This window comes from Nomascus leucogenys, chromosome 13, assembly GCF_006542625.1.
Source record: "Nomascus leucogenys isolate Asia chromosome 13, Asia_NLE_v1, whole genome shotgun sequence".
In the NCBI taxonomy this organism is placed as follows: domain Eukaryota; kingdom Metazoa; phylum Chordata; class Mammalia; order Primates; family Hylobatidae; genus Nomascus; species Nomascus leucogenys.
In genome coordinates, this window is record NC_044393.1 from 46,808,434 (window position 1) to 46,829,634 (window position 21,201).

Sequence of the window (21,201 nt, forward strand, 5' to 3'; positions counted from 1 at the left end):
TACCTGTTCACTTTATTTGTCATTGTTATTTTTGTCAGTGTTTTCATATGTATTCAGTGACCTGGAAAACTTTTTGGTGAACTTTTATTTATTTTTAAAGAATAAGATTGTTCATTGATTAGTATAAATAAATGCTATTTGTTTTCACTGCAATCATTTAGCCAAGGCTTATCCCAACCTCAGCTCTATTGACATTTTGGGCCCACAAATTCTTCACTTGAGGGGCCTTGTATTGTGCATTGTAGGATGTTTAGCAGCATCCTAGATCTCTACCATGACAGTAGAAACCCCTTACCCTCCCGAAGTTTTGACAAAAATGTCTCCATACTTTGCCAAAAGTCCGCTAAAGGCTGAAATTGTCCCTGGTTGAGAATCGCTGGTATAGACCTATTTCCCAAAAACCCTCTTCCCCAAGTAGGAGGGCTGACTGTGAGGCCTGTGTAAGTGGGTGGGCTGTGACAACCATCACACATCACTACTGAAAGTGATTCCACATCATTCCTCTGGGATGCCTGATTGTCCCTTCAGTTATTTCCTTCCAAGTTTGACGGAGTACTTGAGATATTTTGTCCATTCACATATTTTCCTCATAGTGCTCACATAGGGTGGAAATGTCCTTGGAAGTAGGAGCCAAAAAATTCCTGGAATCTTCTGTCCCTCTGTGACCATTATTTACATATTTTAACTAAGATGTTTAAATGATACTGATAAATATATATGTATTTTTCAATTTTGCTTAATTTTATTAGATGTAGAGAAAGAGGATTCGTAAATTCTGCCATCTTATCCTAGAAATACCCTTTATACACAGATAAAGAATAGAGTTGAAATTTCTTATTCTGATATGTAATATTCTTCATAGGTTGGTACTTGTTTTCTTTTTTCAACCTCAGTGTTCAGAACTTACCCACACATATCCAAAAAATGTCCATACTCTTTGAAGTATGCAATTTGTATTCATCAAAGATGGCTCATTCTATCCCCTAGAAGCATCCACTGCTATTGATATCTCACTGCTTGGGTCTTCTAGCGGTCCGGCCGCAGGGGTTATTCAGGGATGCACCGAGAAGTAGTGAGAAGAATGGTGAAAGAAAGACACAGAGAAGCGGGATTAGGAGGGACGGTTCCCTGATAGGGAAGCGACGACCCAAGCTCTGGTTTATTCAGTGCTTTTATACATGCCAGGGGTCAAAAGTCCAGACAATAATTGCTTTTGTCTTCAATTGATGCGGCCTCCGCAGTCTGTCCTGTGCTAACCATTAACTATGAAAAGCCATTCACAGCGCTTCACTGATCTGGTAAGAACAGGAAGCTACCCATAACAGGATCTTCAGTGGTCAGGTCTTTGCCATGCCACCTACTTCCCTGTCTGCAGGCTTTGCCAATGCATGGGAATGTGAATTTGGCTCCCCACAGGGTCTCTTGCCAGGAAATTTACTAGGAGACACCAACATATACTGTTAGATAATAGCAATTATTATTATCTAATAGCAGTCTTATAGAAAGCTCTGTAATAGTAATCTCATAGAAAGCAGATGATATTCCAGTGAGCAACCAGGTGAAGGTAGCATAAGCAAGTGTTCCTTTGGAGCTGTAGGTGTCTTAGTCTCTTAACATTTTAAGGAACAGAACAAATAGCTGTCATAATCATGACACTTCCAGGACTTCCTTCGTTATCAGATTTTAATTAATAATTAGTTCCAGAATATTTTGGTTCTCATATTTTCCTACAATTATTAGAGTAGCCATTCAAATAACTTCCCATCCTCTGGCTTTATTCCAGTAAATCCATTTTTCCATAGCTCCAGAGTGACCTCTCTAAAATGTGTCTACTATTTGAAGCTTTAAGCAGTTTCCCAATGCCTATTAGTTAAAAAGAAAACTAACATGGCTGGTAAGATCTCTCACCATCTGTCTTGTCACTTGGTGCTCTAGCTGAATGTAATGGCACTATTATCTTGTACAAGTCAACAGCATAGCACTGCATGGTTTCCGTTACCCTTCAAGACAAACCTGCAGCAGGGAAGTGGCAAGAGGCGGCCTCAATTCTGATTGAGGACTGAATACAATTTTTATTCTAATAAGACTGATATTAATCATGCTCTCCCATTTTTACTTTTTTGCAGCTATTTTCTCTTCATGATTTATTGTATCTTTATTTCAACAAGTCCTACAGAACATATGGGGTTCACAAACTTGTATGGAAACTGGAGTCTTAAATGTTTGGGGGAATTCATAAAAAGAGCAAAGAAACCTGATGCTATGCTGCATTTACAGAAAGAGCTGTCTGGGGCAAGTTGATTTAATTTTCTTGGAAAAGTTTTATTGAAAATGCCTATAATTATTGTATATCATTTATATACAATGATATAAATTAAGAACTCAGGAATATTGGGTAGAAATAAATCTTCAAGGGTGCCAGTCCAGAATATTAACTATTAGTTATTAACTTGAATATTAGTTATAAACTTGAGTTAATATAGATCATTTGTAAGTGAGATCGTCTCTTAGGAATCATATTCATGGTGGTTAGTCTCCAGAGCAGCTCACAGGTGCCTCCTTACTGCCTTACTCATAGTGTTCCAGAATGTTCTTCCATGAGGTACATGTGTTCTGTGTTCCAGGCTCCTTGGATGCAGGAGCACAAACACCTCAGTGTGAAGGTTTCCTCTGGAGAAGGAGGTAGGAGTTTTTTCAGCTGTGATCCGGTAGCAGTGACAGGGGTTCACTTGGGGTTCCTGACAGTAACTTGGGGCAAGGGCTCTGGTATCATGTGTCCTGGCCTCCTTCCTGTAAAGTTCAGGGCTTGTCTTTCCAGGGTAAACTTCTAGAGGCATAGTTCATTGACCTCTCAGACTTCCCTTTAGCAGAAATCTACTTATTACCTTTAGTAGCTGCTAAGAACCCACCCTTCCAGAATTTAAGTTAGGGAGTACAATAAAGTGGGCAACCTAACTTAGCTTTTGCAAAGGATAAATACAGCTTGTAACAACACTTTAAAAGTCTTTCATTTTCACTCCCTCTTTGAAATGCAGTATTTGTCATTAACCCAAGGCCCATGTGTATAGGAGTCTATCTTAATTATTATGGCTTACAGTACAACTCTGAAATCTTTTAAAGGAAGTCTCCTATTCTTTTTTCTTTTGATGTCCCTTTTTTTTTCAAGTTCATGTCGGATGGGTAATGTGACAACATCATAACAAGGTTCAAGGGTGGCACATCTCACACATACGTGTGAACACCCCATAGTCACATGAACTACAAAAGGATCTCCCATTGTTCTTTAACAAAATTTTATTTGCTCTTCTTAGAAATTTTATTTTGTAAATGAACTTTAATAACCAAATCACTAAAAATCTCAAGTTAAAAAAAGTTATTGCATTTGTAGATCAATACACATGTAAGAAAAAGGAGGAATTAACATCTTTAAAGTATTGAATTTTTTATAGAAATCATGTTTGCATTTTTTAAATTATATGTGCTTTTAGAACTATTCTCAGTAAAGTTTTATAATTTTCTTCTTGTAAATCTTAGATATTTTTTCATAGGTTAGTTGCTAGGTACTTAAAGTGTTTCTTGATGTCTAAATGATGTATTTTTAATGATGTTTTGTCACTAGAATTTGCAGATATATAAGAATGCTTTCTTTCTTTCTTACATGGTTTTCTTACCAAAACTCTCTTTTTAAAAATGACGATTTTTAGAGCAATTTTTCAATTTATAGAAAATTTGGGCAAAAAAGGAATTCCCATAACCCCTTCTTCCTTCAGTACAGTTTCTTCTTTTATTAACATTTTCTATTAATGTGGAACATTCGTTACAATTGATGAACCACTATTGAAACCTTATTAACTAAAGTTCATAGTTTACATTAGTGTTCTTTGTTTGTGTTGTAAAGTTCTGTTTTTTTGTTTGTTTTGTTTTTGAGACAGAGTCTCACTTTGCCACCCAGGCTGGATGGAAGTGATGCAATTACAGCTCACTGCAGCCTCAGCCTTCCGGGCTCAAGGGGTCCTCCCGCCTCAGCCTCCTGAGTAGTTGGGACTCCAGGCATGCACCACCACACCTGGCTAATTTTCGTATTTTTTTGTAGAGTTGGGTTGCCCATGCTGGTCTCAAACTCCCAGGCTCAAGCAATACCACCCCTTGGACTCCCAAAATGCTGGGATTACAGGAGTGAGCCATCACGCCAGGGAAAGATCTGCGGGTTTTGACAAACGCATAATGTCATGTACCTGCCATTGCAGTACCATCCAGAAGAGTTTTGCTGCCTTGAAAATCCCATATGCTCCTCCTATTCATCCTTCCCTTCCTCCTCCTGAGTCTCTGGCAACCACTGATCATTTTATTGTCTCTACAGTTTTGCCTTTCCCAGAATGCTGTATAGTTGGAATCATAATGTATGCACCCTTTTCAGATTGGCATCTTTCACTTAGGTTTTCAGTTTCTTTCATTGCATATTTTGGAAGATAATATTTGCAATTGCTGAGGGTTTTGTTTTATTTATGACTTTATATAACTTCATTATAACATAATTGTAAACCTTATTTCTTTGTTCTAATGGTCTGAGTTGGGACCATAATAGTGGACATCTTCTGAAGAATATTTAATTTTCTCATTTATTCTAGCATTTCACTATCCAATAAAATGTTTATTCCAGGATTTTGGTTGATTTCATTAATCAGGTAAATATCTTCTCTCTTCCAGTATTTCTAAAGTTTCTCTGGTCAGTTATGGCATTATTTTGTAAAGGATAATTTTACACTATCTAAGGATAATTTTACACTATCTATTAAAATGTTATTTTCTTTTTAAAAGTCAATTCCTTTAGGAAACTACAGTGATAGGTTTTTCTAATGTTGAACTGTCCTTACACTTCTTGGTAAACCATTGGCTGTGTCAGTCTTTTTACATTGCAGGATTTGTTTCTCTGCTATTTTAGTATATTTATCGTTATGCTAATAAGTAGGATTTACTTGTTTAGTTGTTTTAGTTGTTCTTGTTGTTTTTAACTAAACAAATGCTTTGCTAACTTCCCACCTTTTCATCTATTTCTGGACCCATTGATTAAACATTGGGATTATACAGCAAATTAATTTTGGTAAAAATTTTAATAATACCTCAAAGGTATGGTGTCTTTGAGATAATTTTTTGTCTAACTTTTCAATTGTCGTGATTTTGGTTTCTTTTTATTTTTTAACTTGCTTTGCTTAAATTTTGATCAGCTATATTTTCCTAAACATCTATTTTATCTAGATTTTCAAATCTAGAAATATTTGTGTATTTGTGTTTGTGTATGTATATACAATTTTGTAAACATGGAACATATGTTTTTTAAATACTTTGCAGTGTAATATTTATTTTTCCTGAAATTAATGACTTTTAATCTGAACTACAAATGATTGTCTGCCTCAGCAATATTGTGGATATTACTGATTAGGCCTACATTTTTATTATACCAATTTATGTAATACTTTGTCTTTTTTATTAGGTTTATTTGGCTGATTTTTTCCTAGGTTCTTGATTTGCACACATACTTTTAAAATTTTAGCCTTTCTTGTTCCCATTTAAGGCTAAGAATTATTTTTTGAGGACACTTTGGCTAAGAAGTATTTTCAATTTTTAGTGTTACCAATATCCTTAATTTTGAAATCTAATTTCAGATGTGACTTATTATTAACCCAAGAGATCATAAGAAATTATTAAATTTGTGTGCAGGCAACAAAAACAAAAATAGACAAATGAAACTTAATTAAACTAAAAAGCTTCTGTACACCAAAAAAAAAAAAAAATCAACAGAGTAAAATGACAACCTGCAGAATGGGAGAAAATATGTGCAAACTATATATCCAACAGGGGATGAATATCCAAACTATATATCCAATAGGGGATGAATATCCAGAATTTATAAGGAACTCAGACTACTAACAACAGCAAAAATAATCTCATCAAAAACTGGACTAAGGATATCGATAGACATTTTTCAAAAGATGGCAAACAGATCGGGCACAGTGGCTCAGGCCCATAATCCCAGCACTTTGGGAGACTGAGGCAGGCGGATCACCTGAGGTCAGGAATTGGAGACCAGCCTGGCCAACATATAGTGAAACCTCGTCTCTACTAAAAAAATACAAAAATTAGCTGGGCCTCGTGGCCCAGGCCTGTAGTTCCAGCTACTTGGGAAACTGAGGCAGGAGAATAGCTTGAACCCGGGAGGTGGAGTTTGCAGTGAGCCGAGATCGCACCACTCTTCTCCAGCCTGGGCAACAGATCAAGACTCCATCTTTCAAAAAAGAAAAAAAAATAGAGCTACCATATGATCCAGCTGGGTATCTACTCAAAGGAAAAAAAATTAAATCATAAAGATACCTGCACATAGATGTTTATTACAGCACTATTCACAATAGCAAAGACATGGAATCAACCCAAGTTTCCATCAACCCATGATTGGATAAGAATATGTGGTATATATATATGAATACTCTTCAGCCATAAAAAAGAATGAAATCATGTCTTTTGCAGCAACGTAGATGAAACTGGAGGCTATTTTCTTAAGTGAAAGAATTCAGACACAGAAAGACAAATACCCCATGTTCTCACTTCTAAGTGGGTGTTAGATAATGTGTACACATGGAAGTAGAGTGTGGAATGACAGACAATGGAGACTTAGAAGGGTTGGTGGGGTGGTGAGAAGAGGGTTGGCTGAGGATGATAAGAAAGCACTTAATGGTACAATGTACATTACTCCAGTGATGGATACACTAAAAACTCTGACTGTGCTATATAATTTATCTATAACCAAATTATACTTGTACCCCATACATTTAAACAAATAAAATATAAATTTAAAAATTTGTGTCTGGATAGATTTTTTTCTTACTGATTTCCAATTTATTACAGTTTTCTCAGTGAATATGACTGAAACCGTTTGTTTTAGAAAATCTGAAGCAGAAATGTGGATTTATAAATTTTCTTGAGTACAGAAGGCAGGAGAGCCTTGATATTTACACTAACTTAAATACAGGCAGCTTCACCACATACTGTTAAAATATCTAGACACAGCCAAGTGTGGTGGCTTAAGCCTGCAATGCAGGTACTTTGGGAGGCCAAGGCAGGTGGATCACCTGAGGTCAGGAGTTTGAGACTAGCCTGGCCAACATGGTGAAACCCTGTCTCTACTAAAAATACAAACATTAGCCTGGTGTGGTGGCAGGCGCCTGTAGTCCCAGCTACTCGGGAGGCTGAGAAAGGAGAGTTGCTCGAACCCGGGAGGTGGAGGTTGCAGTAAGTTGAGATCACGCCACTGTACTCCAGCTTCGTGACAGAGCAAGACTCCATCTAAAAAAAAGAAAAAAAAAAAAAGATGAAATGATGGGGTCTCTCTTTGTTGCCCAGGCTAGTCTTCAACTCTAGGTCTCAAGGGATCCTCCTGCCTCAGCTTCCCAAAGTGCTGGGATTACAGGAGTGAGCCACCGCACCTGGCTTGTGTATTATCTTTTTCTCTGTTGAAAACAACTGAAAGGCCATTGCTAACATTTTAGGATTTACCAAATGTGTGTAAGTTTTATTTTATATTGATAATTTTAGACCTCAAATACTTTCATGGCACCAAAAAAAAGTAAATGCACAGCTCTAGATTGTTTTGTTTTGGTTCTGTTATTTGATCACCCTATTTACAAGATTTGATGGCTACATTTTTTTTATTGTGGTAAAATTAATATAGAATTTACCATTTTAAAGTATACAAGTCAGTGGCTTATATACTTTAAAGTGTACATGGCAGTGACAATCACAATGTTCTGCAGCCATCATTGCTATCCAGATCTAGAACATTTTTGCACCCCAAAAAGTGACGCTATACCCATTAAGCAGTCACTCCCTATTTCCCCTTTCCTCCTGGCCCCTGGCAACCACTAATCTGATGTCTGTCTCTGTGGATTATTCTATTCTGAATATTTCATATAAATGGAATGCAGTTTGTTCTCTTCATTCTAATAATGTGGTGTGCTACATTAATTTTCTTACGTTGAATCAGGAACTCACTTGGCTGTGCTGTATAATCCTTTTAATTTAGTCCTGGGTTTGGTTTCCTAGTATTTTATTGAGGATTTTTTCATCTATATCCATAAGGGATATTGGCCTCTATTTTTCTTTCCTTGTGATATGTTTGCCAAAGTTTGCTCTCAGGGTAATTACTGGCCTCATAGAATGAGTTAGGTATTGTTCCCTCCTTTTCTACCTTTTGGAAGTTTAAGGAGGATTGCTGTTAATTTTTCTTTAAATATTTGGTAGAATTCACCATTGAAGCCATGTGGTTTTGAGGTTTTCTTTATTAGGAGATTCTTCATTACCGACTCAATCTCCTTGCTAGTTATAGCTCTGTTCAGATTTTCTATTTACTCCTGATTAAGTTTTTTTAGTTTGTATGTGTCTAGCAATTTGTCCATGTCATCTATGTTATCTAATTTCCTGACATACAATTATTCATAATATGCTCTTATAATCTTTTTTATTTCTGTAAGGTCTGCAGTAGTGGCCCCATTTTAATTTCTGATTTTCTGGCCCAGCACAGTGGCTCACGCCTGTAATCCCAGCACTATGGGAGGCTGAGGCGGAAGGATCACCTCAGGTCAGGAGTTCAAGACCACCCTGGCCAAAATGGTGAAACCCCGTCTTTACTAAAAAAAAAAATACAAAAATTAGCTGGGCATGGTCGTAGGTGCCTATAATCTCAGTTACTTGGGAGGCTGAGGCAGGAGAATCACTTGAACCCAGGAGAAGGAGGTTGCAGCAAGCCAAGATTGCACCACTACACTCCAGCCTGGGTGACAGAGTGACACTCTGTCTCAAAAAAAAAAAAAAGAAAGAAAGAAAAAATTCTGATTTTCATCTCCTCTATAATCTTGGTCAATTGAGCTGAAGATTTGTCAGCTTTGTTGATTTTTGCAAAGAAGGAACTTTTGGTTTTATTGACTTCTCTATGGTTTTCTATTGTCTATTTCTATAATTTCCACTCTGATCTTTCTTCTTTCTTTCCTTCTTGCTCTAGGTGGAGTTTGCTTTTTCTTTTTCTAGTTCCCCAAGATCAAAGGTTAAATTATTAATTTGAACTCCTTCTTTTTCTTGTAGGCATTTATAGCTACAAATTTTTTGAGCATTGTTTTTCCTGCATCCCATAAGTTTTGGTATATTGTGTTTTTGTTTCATTCATCTCAAAGCATTTATTGTTCATTTTTATTTTTATTAAAGAATCATTCATTTGTAGCCAGGTGTGGTGGCTCACGCCTGTAATCCCAGCCTTTTGGGAGGCCAAGGCAGGCAGATCACTGGAGACCAGGAGTTTAAGACAAGCCCGGCTAACATGGTGAAACCCCGTCTCTACTAAAACTACAAAAATTAGCCAGGCGTGGTAGCCCATGCCTGTAATTCCAGCTACTCGTGAGGCTGACGTATGAATGAGAATGGCTTGAACCTGGGAGGTGGAGGTTGCACTGAGCCGAGATTGTGTCACTACACTCCAGCCCGGGCAACAGAGTGAGACCCTGTTTCCAAAAGAAAAAAATATAATCATTAATTTGCTTTTAATCTAAAATAGTTTTGATATTTATGCTTCTAAAGTAGAATCAACCAGAAGGCAAGGGCATGAGGGAAACAATTTTCCACTTCTAACATAAACTCATGTTTCAGATTCCTTTTTCTTTTTTGAGTAAAACCAGTTTATAAGGTTATTTCTGAGTTGCAAAAATTATCTGCCCCCTCCATGTTTGTGTAATTTCTATATTGCTGCATTCAATCTTGGCTGTCATAATCAGACACAAAGCATAAAGCTTTTTTCTTGCATCTGTAGTAGGGACCTTAGCAGCAGACAGTAACTCCAGTCAAAGCACTTTTAAATTTCCCTTCTGTTTTCTTCTTTTATCCACTGGTTGTTTATGAGTGTGTTAATTTTCACATATTTGTGAAATTTCCAGTTTTCCTTCTGTTATTGATTTCTGCTTTCATTTCATTGTGGCCACAGAAGATGCTTTGTGTTATTTCAGCCTTTTTATACTTATTGAAGATTATTTTGCAGCCTAAGAATATTTCACGTGCACTTGAGAAGCATGTGTAATCTGCTGTTGTTGGGTGAAGTGTTCTACATATGCCTGTTAGGTCTAGTTGGTTTACAGTGATACTTAAGTCCTCTATTTCCTTATTAATCTTCTATCTAGTTGCTCTATAGCTCAATAATCCATTAGTGAAAATGGGGTATTGAAGTCTTCAACTATTATTATAAAATGGCCTGTTTCTCTTTTTAATTTTGTTAATTTTTGTTTCATATATATTATGGGGCTCACACTGTTACACATCTATGTTTATAATTATTCTAACTTCTTGATGGATTGACTTTTTCATAACATGTAACATAACATAAACGTATAATATCATTCTTTGTCCCTTGTAACAATTTTTGACTTGAATCTATTTTGTCAGATATTAGGACAGTCACCCCAGCACTGTCTTGGTTACTATATATGTTTCCTGTCTATTCATTGTCTACCTCTTATGCCTTTGGATCTAAAGTGAGTCTCTTGTAGATAGTACACAGTTGGTTCATATTTAAAAAATTCATTCTACTGATTTCTCCCTTTTAATTAAATAATTTAATACATTTACACTTAAAATAATTACTGATTAGGAAGCATTTACTTCTGCCATTTTGGGATTTGTTTTCTATATGGATTATATATCTTTCATTTTTCAATTCCTGCAATACTGCCTTCTTTTGTGTTTAATTGATGTTTTCAAGTGTATCATTTTTGTATTAAAATTAGCCAAACATGGTGGCACATACCTATAATCCCAGCTTCTTGGGAAGCTGAAGCAGGAGAATCGCTTGAACCTGGGAGGTGGAGTTTGCAGTGAGCTGAGATTGTGGCTACTGCACTCCAGCCTGGGCAACAGAGTGAGACTCTGTCTCAAAAAAAAAAAAATTGTATCAATTTGATTTCTTCTCTTTTCTTTTTCTATTATCTTTTTAGTTATTTTCTTCATTGTTACTCTGGGAATTACAACTGTCATCTTAAATTTGTAGCACTCTAGTTTAAATTTATACCAACTTACTTTCAATAGTATATAAAAATTCTGCTCCTATACAGCTTTGTCCCCTCCTTATATTGTTACTGCCACAAATTACATCTTCATATATTGTGTGCCAATTAACATTGCTTTATAACGATTATTTACACATTTGTCTTTTAAATCATATAGAAAAAAACAGGAGTTACAAGCCAAAAATACAATAATACTTTATATTTACATATATAGCCACCATGTCTGGCTAATTTTTCTATTTTTTGTAGAGATTAGGTCTTGCCATGTTGCCTGGGCTCAAGTGATCTGCCCACATCAGCCTCCCAAAGTGTTGGGATTACAGGCATGAGCCACCACACCCAGCTAGGTTTTTCTTTTTTCTCTTTCAGCACCTTAAATATTTATTCTACTGTCTTTTTGGCATCCACAGTATCTGAAGAAAAACCAACTGCTAATCTCATTAAGAATCTCTTGTAAGTGATGAGCCTCTTCTCTCTTCTTGCTTTCAAGATTCTCTTTGTGACTTTTGACAATTTGAATACAATGCATCTCCGTGTGAATCTCTTTGCATTTATCCTATTTGTGTAAGGTTGGTGCAAAAGTAATTGTGGTTTTTGTTATTGAAAGTAATGGCAAAACTGCAATTACTTTTGCACCAGCCTATATAGTTCACTTAGCTTCTTGAATGTGTAGATTCATGTCTTTCATCAAATTGGGAGAGTTTTTAACCATTATTTCTTCAAATATATATTCTGGCCCTTTCTTTCTTCTCCTTCTGGGACTCCCATTATATGTTTGTTGGTATGCTTGATGCTGTCCCATAGTTCTCTGAGGATTGGTCCATTTTTTTAAAACAGCTTTATTGAGACATCATTGACATGTAAAAATTATATATATTTAAAGTGTACAATTTGATGTCTTGATATGTGTACATTGTGAAATGATCACAACCAAACTAATAAACATATCCAGTACCTCTACATAGTTACCATTGTACGTATGTAATTAGATTTAAAATTTATCCTCTTAACAAATTATCACTATACAATGTTGTTAACTGTCATTACCATGTTGTACATTGAATCTCCAGGAATTATTTATATTTGTTAATTCTTCCTTATTCTTCTTTTTGCTTCATACAATAGATAATCTCAATTAACCTTCCTTCAAGTTTGCTTATTCTTGTTCTGCTGTTGAACCACTCTAATTAATTTTTCATTGCAGTACTTGTACTTTTCAGCTTCAGAATTTCTATTAGGTTGTTTCTTATATTTTCTATAGCTTTATTGATATTCTGTATATGGTGACACATCATTCTTCTGGTTTCCTTTAGTTCTTTGTCCATGGTTCCCTTTTAACTCTTTGAACATATGTTAAGACAGTTGATTTAAAGTCTTTGTCTGGTAAGTCCAGTGTTCGGGCTTCTTCAGGGACTGTTTCTATACATTTCTTATTTTCCTGTGAATGGGCCATAATTTCTTGCTTTTTGCATGTGTCATAACATTTTGTGGAGAAGTGGAGATTTTGAATAATATGACAACTTTGGAAATCAGATTCTTCTCCTTCTCCAGAGTTTGTTGTTGCTGCTTGTTGTAGTTTGTTGTTGTTTAACACTTTAATGGTTTAGACACTTCTCTAAACCATTTTTGTTAAAGCTATATTCCTTGTGGTTGGCCACTGAAGTTTTGTTATTTTAGCTTAGTGGTTAGCTAGTGATTTGAAGAGATTTCCTGAAATACTGAGAGCCAAAAGTATAAAATACTCTCCCAGACTTTGCAGGTTGGCTTTGCATGGGGAACTCATTCAATGCTTGGCCAGGTTGTTTAAAACTCTGCCTTAACCTTCGCTCCCTCCTTCTGTGGAGCCTAAAAGTTAGATAGATGTTAAAGCTTAGAGTCTTTTCAGGTGTCTCTGGGCATATATCCAGCCTGGGCATGTATGTGACCTTCTGGATTTCTTCATATATACAGAAGCTTTTCAAAGTCATCATTTCTCCAAGTATCTCCATGTGTGCTCTTTCTTCCCAGACTTTTCTTGCTGCTTGTTGCTTGCTCCAACTGTCATCCTTTGTCTCAGGTGGCTAAGGCTAATACATGTGCTTTTACATGCTTTCAGCAAACACCACCTGGAAATTGCTTATGCCTTGGAGAAAGTTTGACTCAGGTAAAAGAAAACCAAGCCCTTGTGCCAACCCTTCAGGGAGCCCAGACAGATCAAAACACACCACCATGATTCCTTGAAAATAAGTCCATATTTCTCCCTCTGATGCCAGCAACCTGCATCTGGAATGTGAGCTGCTGTCTTAGCTGCTACCAAGCTGATGATGGGGCATGGTAAGCAGGTAAGTTACAAAGCCACAGCACTTTTACCAAAATTCAGCAGTGCCTTTCTTCAGTAAGCATTCCCCTGCTTGTTATTGTTGTTTTTTAATAGATTCCCAGAGTTCCAAAAAGTTTGATTCTGACAGTTTTTGCCAGATTGTTCACTGCTTTTGTGGAGAGACAGGATTTTAGAGTTCCCTATTCTGCTATTTTCAGTAACATTACTCCTGGATGACTAAGTTTAACTTGTTTACAGCTATTAGAAGTGAATCATTTCCTTTAAAAAAAAATGTTGACCGGGTGCAGTGGCTCACACCTGTAATCCCAGCACTTTGGGAGGCCGAGGCGGGTGGATCACCTGAGGTCAGGAGTTCGAGACCAGCCTGGACAACATGGTGAAACCCCGTCTCTACTAAAAATACAAAAATTAGCTGGGCGTGGTGGCACCTGTAATCTCAGCGACTTGGGAGGCTGAGGCAGAAGAAATGCTTGAACCTGGGAGGGGGAGGTTGCAGTTAGCTGAGATCACGCCACTGCACTCCAGCCTGGGCAACAAGAGCAAAACTCCATTAAAAAAAAAAAAATCATAAAAAAATAAAAAGCTCAGAACCAGAGACACTCTTAGGTAATTTTTAGTATATAAGTCCTTGCATAAACTAGGTGTTCAATACTGTCAAAGAAATTTAAGAATATAAGAAACAATAGCAGGTCCTAGAAAGAGCAAGTATGAACAAAAAAGTATCTGATAAAGCTCTCAATCAATTTAGAAGTTTGTTTTGCCAAGGTGAATGATGTGCCTGGGAAACAAGTCTGTGCCTTTCTCCAAAGATGACTTTCAGGGCTTCAATATTTAAAGGAGAAAAGTGGGATAGAGAGGAAAGAGGGAGAGTATGGTAATCCACATATTGCAAGAGAAAAGGAGCAAGCAAGGGAATAGTCAATTATGTATTGGTCTCACACTCAGTAAATTGACACGTTACATAAGATAAGATGAACATAAAGTAGCTACCTGTGGAAATATTTAACCTTTTATCTGTAGCTATCTACTTAGGAACAAAAGGAAAGGTAGTTGCTTGCATGACTCAGCTTTCAGCTTAATATTTTTCCTTTGGCATAGTAAATTTATTTTCTTTTCACAATTCTCACCGCCACTTTTTAACCAAAAGCAATGGCAACAAAAGCCAAAATTGACAAATGGGATCTAATTAAACTAAAGAGCTTCTGCACAGCAAAAGAAAATACCATCAGAGTGAACAGGCCACCTACAAAATGGGAGAAAATTTTCGCAACCTACTCATCTGACAAAGGGCTAATATCCAGAATCTACAATGAACTAAAACAAATTTACAAGAAAAAAACAAACAACCCCATCAAAAAGTGGGCGAAGGATATGAACAGACACTTCTCAAAAGAAGACATTTATGCAGCCAAAAAACACATGAAAAAATGCTCATCATCACTGGCCATCAGAGAAATGCAAATCAAAACCACAATGAGATACCACCTCACACCAGTTAGAATGGCGATCATTCAAAAGTCAGGAAACAACAGGTGCTGGAGAGGATGTGGAGAAATAGAAACACTTTTACACTGTTGGTGGGACTGCAAACTAGTTCAACCATTGTGGAAGTCAGTGTAGTGATTCCTCAAGGATCTAGAACTAGAAATACCATTTGACCCAGCCATCCCATTACTGGGTATATACCCAAAAGATTATAAATCATGCTGCTATAAAGACACATGCACATGTATGTTTATTGCAGCACTATTCACAATAGCAAAGACTCGGAACCAACCCAAATGTCCAACAACGATAGACTGGATTAAGAAAATGTGGCACATATACACCATGGATACACAATGCAGCCATAAAAAATGATGAGTTCATGTCCTTTGTAGGGACATGGATGAAACTGGAAACCATCATTCTCAGCAAACTATCACAAGGACAAAAAACCAAATACCACATGTTCTCACTCATAGGTGGGAACTGAATAATGAGAACACATGGACACAGGAAGGGGAACATCACACTCCAGGGACTGTTGTGGGGTGGGGGGAGGGGGGAGGGATAGCATTAGGAGATATACCTAATGCTAAACGACGAGTTAATGGGTGCAGCACACCAACATGGCACATGTATACATATGTAACAAACCTGCACATTGTGCACATGTACCCTAAAACTTAAAGTATAATAATTAAAAAAAAATTTTAAAAAAAAAGCCAGTCAAATTTAGCAGTGTGGGGGGGTCACATACCAACTTTAGTGACCACTAATGTTAATAAGTTCTGATAACCCACTACCATTGGACCAACCTCCCTTTTTTTCTTTTAAACTCTTTCAGAAAAAGCATTTTAGAAGAAAATGAGTCTCTGATCTCACGTTTTGTGTGATCTCTCACAATTGGGAGATCAATTTAATTCCTAGAGGGGTAGGTCCCACATTGTTAGGAAAACTCATTTTTAGCCAGTTATGAAGTCTTATATTCTACAAAGAAAAAATAGGTGAAGGACAGAGAAAGGAAGCAGAGGAGAGATGAGGAAATAACAAAAAATTTTTAAAAGGGAGAACAATCCTGGAAAACTGATATAGGCCATATTACTCCGAAGTCCATACATCAGCAGGTAGGTATAAAATTTGTTTATATATAGAGATATATAAGTTTATGTTGTCTAGCTTCAGTATTTAAAATCAGGAAAAATGGCAGAAAAAGGAAAGGAGAGAAGAAAAAAATGAAAATATTCTTTTGGAAACTTGTGGTCAGGAAATATTTTAGAATTCAGTCCAAATTGTAGAATAAAAGTTGAAAAATACTTGACAAGGTTAGAATCCAATAACAGGTGTACTAGAGTTTATTTTGAAACATGATTTTTCTGTCTCCAATTCTCCCATTTTATTAAAGACAAAATCATAGTAGGACCACTTTATTTGTAAAGTAATTTTCAGTCTTATTATTGGCTTGATTATTTACATAATCAAAATAATCATTTGCCATATAGGCTCTCTTTTTTAAAAATTTGGCTTTGCTGGAAGCTTTTCCATAAGGAATCTGAGATTAGGCCTTTTCTAAAGCCATGAGGCCAGTCAAGGATTTATCTGTGCCTGCAGATACCTGTGTAAATGGAATAAATTCGTCTCTTTTGGAGGGCTCCAAAAAACCTTGGGGTTCCTAGGTATGTCTGAAAGTGACATTCTTTACTTACCACAGGCCAGGACCCTGTAAATAACAAGGTATAAGGCCAATCTTTCCAAGGGGTTTTTAGTGGCTCTAAAAGTTAGCCTTATTTTCTCAGGGCAGTCTGAATATATGTCATTCCAGTCAAAGCATTGGTAAACTAACCAGTGTCTCCAATTACATCCTGTTATAAAAGAAAACAGATTCTTATTGAGCTTATATAAATAACTATATTGCCATAAATTAAGAATACTTACAAATAATTTCCAAATTTTGGGGAATGAGGTAGAGAGAAAGAAATTATATTTTAAATTTTGCTCACTAGAGTATAATTTACTCAATTGTTAAAAGCTGTACATAGCTTAAAAGAAGAGAAACTTTTCTTAAATCTGAAAAAAACAAAAAGAATTGGCAAATTTTTAAACAAAAAGCCATAAAGGATTATTGTAATTATTTCAATCTTCTATTAGTTCAGTCCATGCAATTAACTCCTGTTCTTCTCAATAGTCGATCAACAACCCTCATGAATACATCGACTGTCCATGAGAGTTCTGGAAGTTTTTCTCTTTATTCCAATCGCACAATCTCTAATATTATCAGAAACTCATATTTAAGAGTACTCCTCAGAGTTCTATAGCTGATTATAAACCACTCTATAAACAGACCAAAGTAAAACCACAATTGTGGATAATGAAAGTCTTAGAACAGTCATGGTTAAAGACACAATTTACAAGGAAATTTGGTTACTCCTGTGGCATACAACAATTTGACATAATAATCATAATTACTACTGATAACATATACAAAGATATATCAGAATCACAGGAATCTCATACAATTTTGGAACACATACTAATAACACATTTATATAAATATAATCCAAAGAAGGTTAAACACCATTTCATATTTGATGATGCTTCTTGTATGGTTTTATTATACCAAATAAGCAAAATATGTCTCTTTCAGACTTCAGGGGACCTAATATCAAAAAATTAAAAGGTCAAAAGGACTGAATTTAGAACTTGATTTTAGAAAGTTTGTCAAATATAAAAAAAGTTTAAAACACTTGATATCATAAATGGGATCACAGGAAATTGTAAAGTCATTCATTCAGCCAAAGTGATAACTCAAATATTTTTTTTAAAGGCAAAAGCCTTATTCTTTGAGAGAGGAGACTTAATTTCCCAAACAATAAGTACTAATAAAGACAGCATGAGGCCAATTAAATCTGCCTCAAGTCTTATAAACAAATCTATTAAATTTTAATCATCTTGACCATAAGATTTAATTTCCCTAAACCTTTTTATAACTTTTTCTAATTTTTTAAAGAGTAGGTTAGTGCTCCAAGAAAAACCTTGTCAATCTGACACAGGGGCCCAGATGCTGGTCTTGCATCGGTGTTTCTTTGATTATTAATGTTTAATCTATAGAGAAACTCTGATATAATTTTCTCTCTCAAAATTGGCCCTTACAATCTCACACACTCACCTTTTCTTCAATAGTCCCTGGGCCTAGAGGGGTTGAATAGTTTTAATTTCTGGCTCTGTGTTTCATGAATGCAGTTTATTTTTATTGTTATCATCTCCTGAGTCTGAAGATGAGCCTTTAACTGCTGTCAGTGTTTAAGATTCAGCAGAACTTGGTCCTTTTTGCATCCAGGAGTCAAAACCCTGTAACTCAATAGCACAAGGATTTTAAAAGTAATACAGAAAGTTACATGGAGGTAATAGCCTTAATTAAAAACAAAATTAATCTCAGTTTTCCTAAGCAAATCAAAACTTAATAATGATGTAGGAATTATTTCAATAAAACATAAAATCTGTTTGTTAGTTCAGTTACCAAATGGCAAAAACCCCCAAAATAAACCCTTTTGCAGTGTGACTGCTATTCCCTGTGGGGAGTCCATTTAGATAACCTGCAAGTCAAAACTAATGAAAAATGGGTATTTGAATTAATTAGACATAGGAAGAGTGTGTCCTAAGTGAAGGTTTTCTTTCTCTTCTTCTTTTTTTGAGATGGAGTCTCATTCTGTTGCTCAGGCTGGAGTGCAGAGGTGCAATCTCGGCTCACTGCAGCCTCCGCCTCGTGGGTTCAAGTTATTCTCCTGCCTCAGCCTCCCAAGTAGCTGGGATTATAGGTGCACACCACTATGCCTGGCTAATTTTTTGTATTTTAACTAGAGATGGGGTTTTGCTATGTTGGCCAGGCTGGTCTAGAATCCCTGGCCTCAGGTGATCCGTCCACCTCGGCCTCCCAAAGTGCTGGGATTACAGGCATGAGCCACGGCACCCAGCCAGGTTTTCAATTTTGTAAACCAATTTAGACATATTAAGAAAAGCTAAGAGCACAGAATGTTATATTGGAAGAAAACATTTCCTTTAAACCTTTAAGATAAAACATTTTTAGCATTAGGTCACAACAGCATTTAGAAACTAAGGATAAAAACTTAGAGGAGCTGATGAAAAAGTTGGAGTGAATTATTATCTCAGGCCTTCTCAAAGGGGAGAGAAAACTGAAAACAGCAAGACACAATAAAAGTTAAATTTTGGGGTTAACAAAAATCTCTTGTAATTTTATTAAGAGTAAATCAATACCTTAAGAAAATTTTGTTGTTCTAACCAATTCTTTAGAGTATTAGGGTATTTTAATATCAAAGCCTAATCTCTACAGATATTTTTATAAATAATTTTCTTTTAACTATAGCCAACTTGATCACATAAAGTTTTTTTATATAAATTCTCCTTTTACAAAGTTTATTATGACTTACACAAACAATTTATGATATATGCCTATGTTCCCAGACCAAACTGAGGGTCGGGCTGCTATTTCTCATGGCGCAATAACAAGATGCAGAGGAACTGGGGAGGAGGAGAGTTTTTATCTCTGTAACCGGTTACAGGGAGAAGACCTGGAAAACACTGCTAGACCAACTCAAAATTACAAAGTTTTCCAGAGCTTGTATGTCTTCTAAGCCATATATCTATGTGTAAGTATGCATTCATCTAAAGACATAAGTGATTAACTTCTTTTAATCTATAACTAAGATCTGAGTTCTGAAGACCTTCCTCTGGAGCCTGAGTAAATTTACTTAATCTAAATGTGTCCAGGTTCTGGGGTGATTACCCTTATCTTGTCTCCTGCTAAAGCATGGAGGATTGGGAAGCTCCTTCAGACCCTAGTAAACTTGTTTGTGGAGGCCTGGGGAGTTTCTTCAGACTCCCAATAAAACTTACTTAATCCTAAATGTACCCTGTTAAGAATTCCTTCATTATCTTGTCATGTTTCAAGGCCAGGAAAGGCCTAGACAAAACTCTTGGTGGACTTTTGTTACAGCCCAGTCTTTGCATAAGGTCACTGGCCCTTTCAGCTTTTAATATTTAACTTAATCACTCAGTCAGTGCTGAAACAGTTGTTATGAAGGCCTGCATTAGTGAGACCTGGCCTGCCACACTTGGACTTCCTGTTTTATCTTAAATATCCCTCTTTCTTAAATAACCAGTCATTTTATTTTGGGACAAAAAGTTTACCATACAAATTCTTTCTCATATAAAATTATTTTCCTTTTAACCTTTATTATCCTTTGCCTTGTTTCATAAATAACCTTTGAATTAGAAATTATTTCCCTTTAATAAGAACATTTTTTAAAGAAAAATGTTTGCTTGCTATAATTTTAAAAAATCAGGTAACAATACAAAAGCAAGCAGTTTAAGATCAGAGAGGAACCTGTCTGTTTATATTCTTGGGGTTCCATACGGAAGAACAGAGATTTCTCCCCAGAAAGGAGTCTGGTGCTGTCTCTCTTTTCTTTAAGGAATCCCAGGCTGTTAGAAATTATTTAGATCCTTCATGCAGCAGAGAGTGGCAAGAGGAAGGAGAGACAGGCCAAAGTAATTTGAGGAAACAGAACTCAGTCAACTGAGAAGGAAAAAACTTTTTCTCAAAAAACAAGATCCTAGGACAGAGAAAAAGCATAAAGGCCTTATATTCATACACACACATCTTGGATATTAGCTTTTAATTAAGCTGACTTTTAACCACTGAGCTCTTAAAAATCCTTTTAAATCTCTTTTAACCATATTTTAGCTGGGACAACCTGCTGATATTTCAAAAGTATTAATAACACAAAATTTAAGCCAGAAAGGACCTGATTTAGGAACCGAACCCAGGCTGCTGTGGTGAAAACAGGCAGAACCTTAGCTGCTGAACTACACTGTGGGGCAGCCACCATAGTTCTTTCAGTTTGGGCTTGGCTAGCAAAAGATGGGCTTGTTACGTAAATAAAGCCCCTCAGGTGTCAAAATCTTTCTTTTCTTCCTTTTGCTGGCTTTTTAATTTCCAGGAAAAAAAATTTATTTTTTTTTTTTTTGCAGGAATGTAGACAATTCAGAGGCTTTGTTCGCCATAATTTGGAACTTTCCTTCAGATTTGACCAAGTCGGGTAGAGATGATCAAACCTAACGGGAAAAAGACTGAAACAACAAAAACAGAAACAAGCAAACAAAACCAGGTAAGCAAAACAAAAAAATGGTCACACAATTCATACAATTACTGAGTGCTCTAATGGTAAGAAGAAATTAAGAAATTAAGATTGTTAATCTTAACTTTCAGTCATTAAGGAGAATTTCCAA

At 36.1% G+C, this 21,201-nt stretch overlaps 1 long non-coding RNA gene and 1 other non-coding gene across 2 annotated transcripts in view; one reads left to right on the forward strand and one right to left on the reverse strand.

Annotated features, from left to right (window-relative positions):
- LOC105740765 overlaps positions 1–21,201 on the forward strand; it is a 31,760-nt gene that overhangs the window by 9,568 nt on the left and 991 nt on the right. The window contains exons 2-4 of the long non-coding RNA XR_001116845.2: positions 4,629–4,685; positions 15,743–16,022; positions 19,473–21,080. This is a non-coding gene — a long non-coding RNA (uncharacterized LOC105740765). The remainder of the gene's footprint in view (positions 1–4,628; positions 4,686–15,742; positions 16,023–19,472; positions 21,081–21,201) is intronic.
- On the reverse strand, positions 3,171–3,270 carry LOC115838153. Its single transcript, XR_004033194.1, has one exon. It is a non-coding gene; the product is annotated as a small nucleolar RNA U13 (small nucleolar RNA).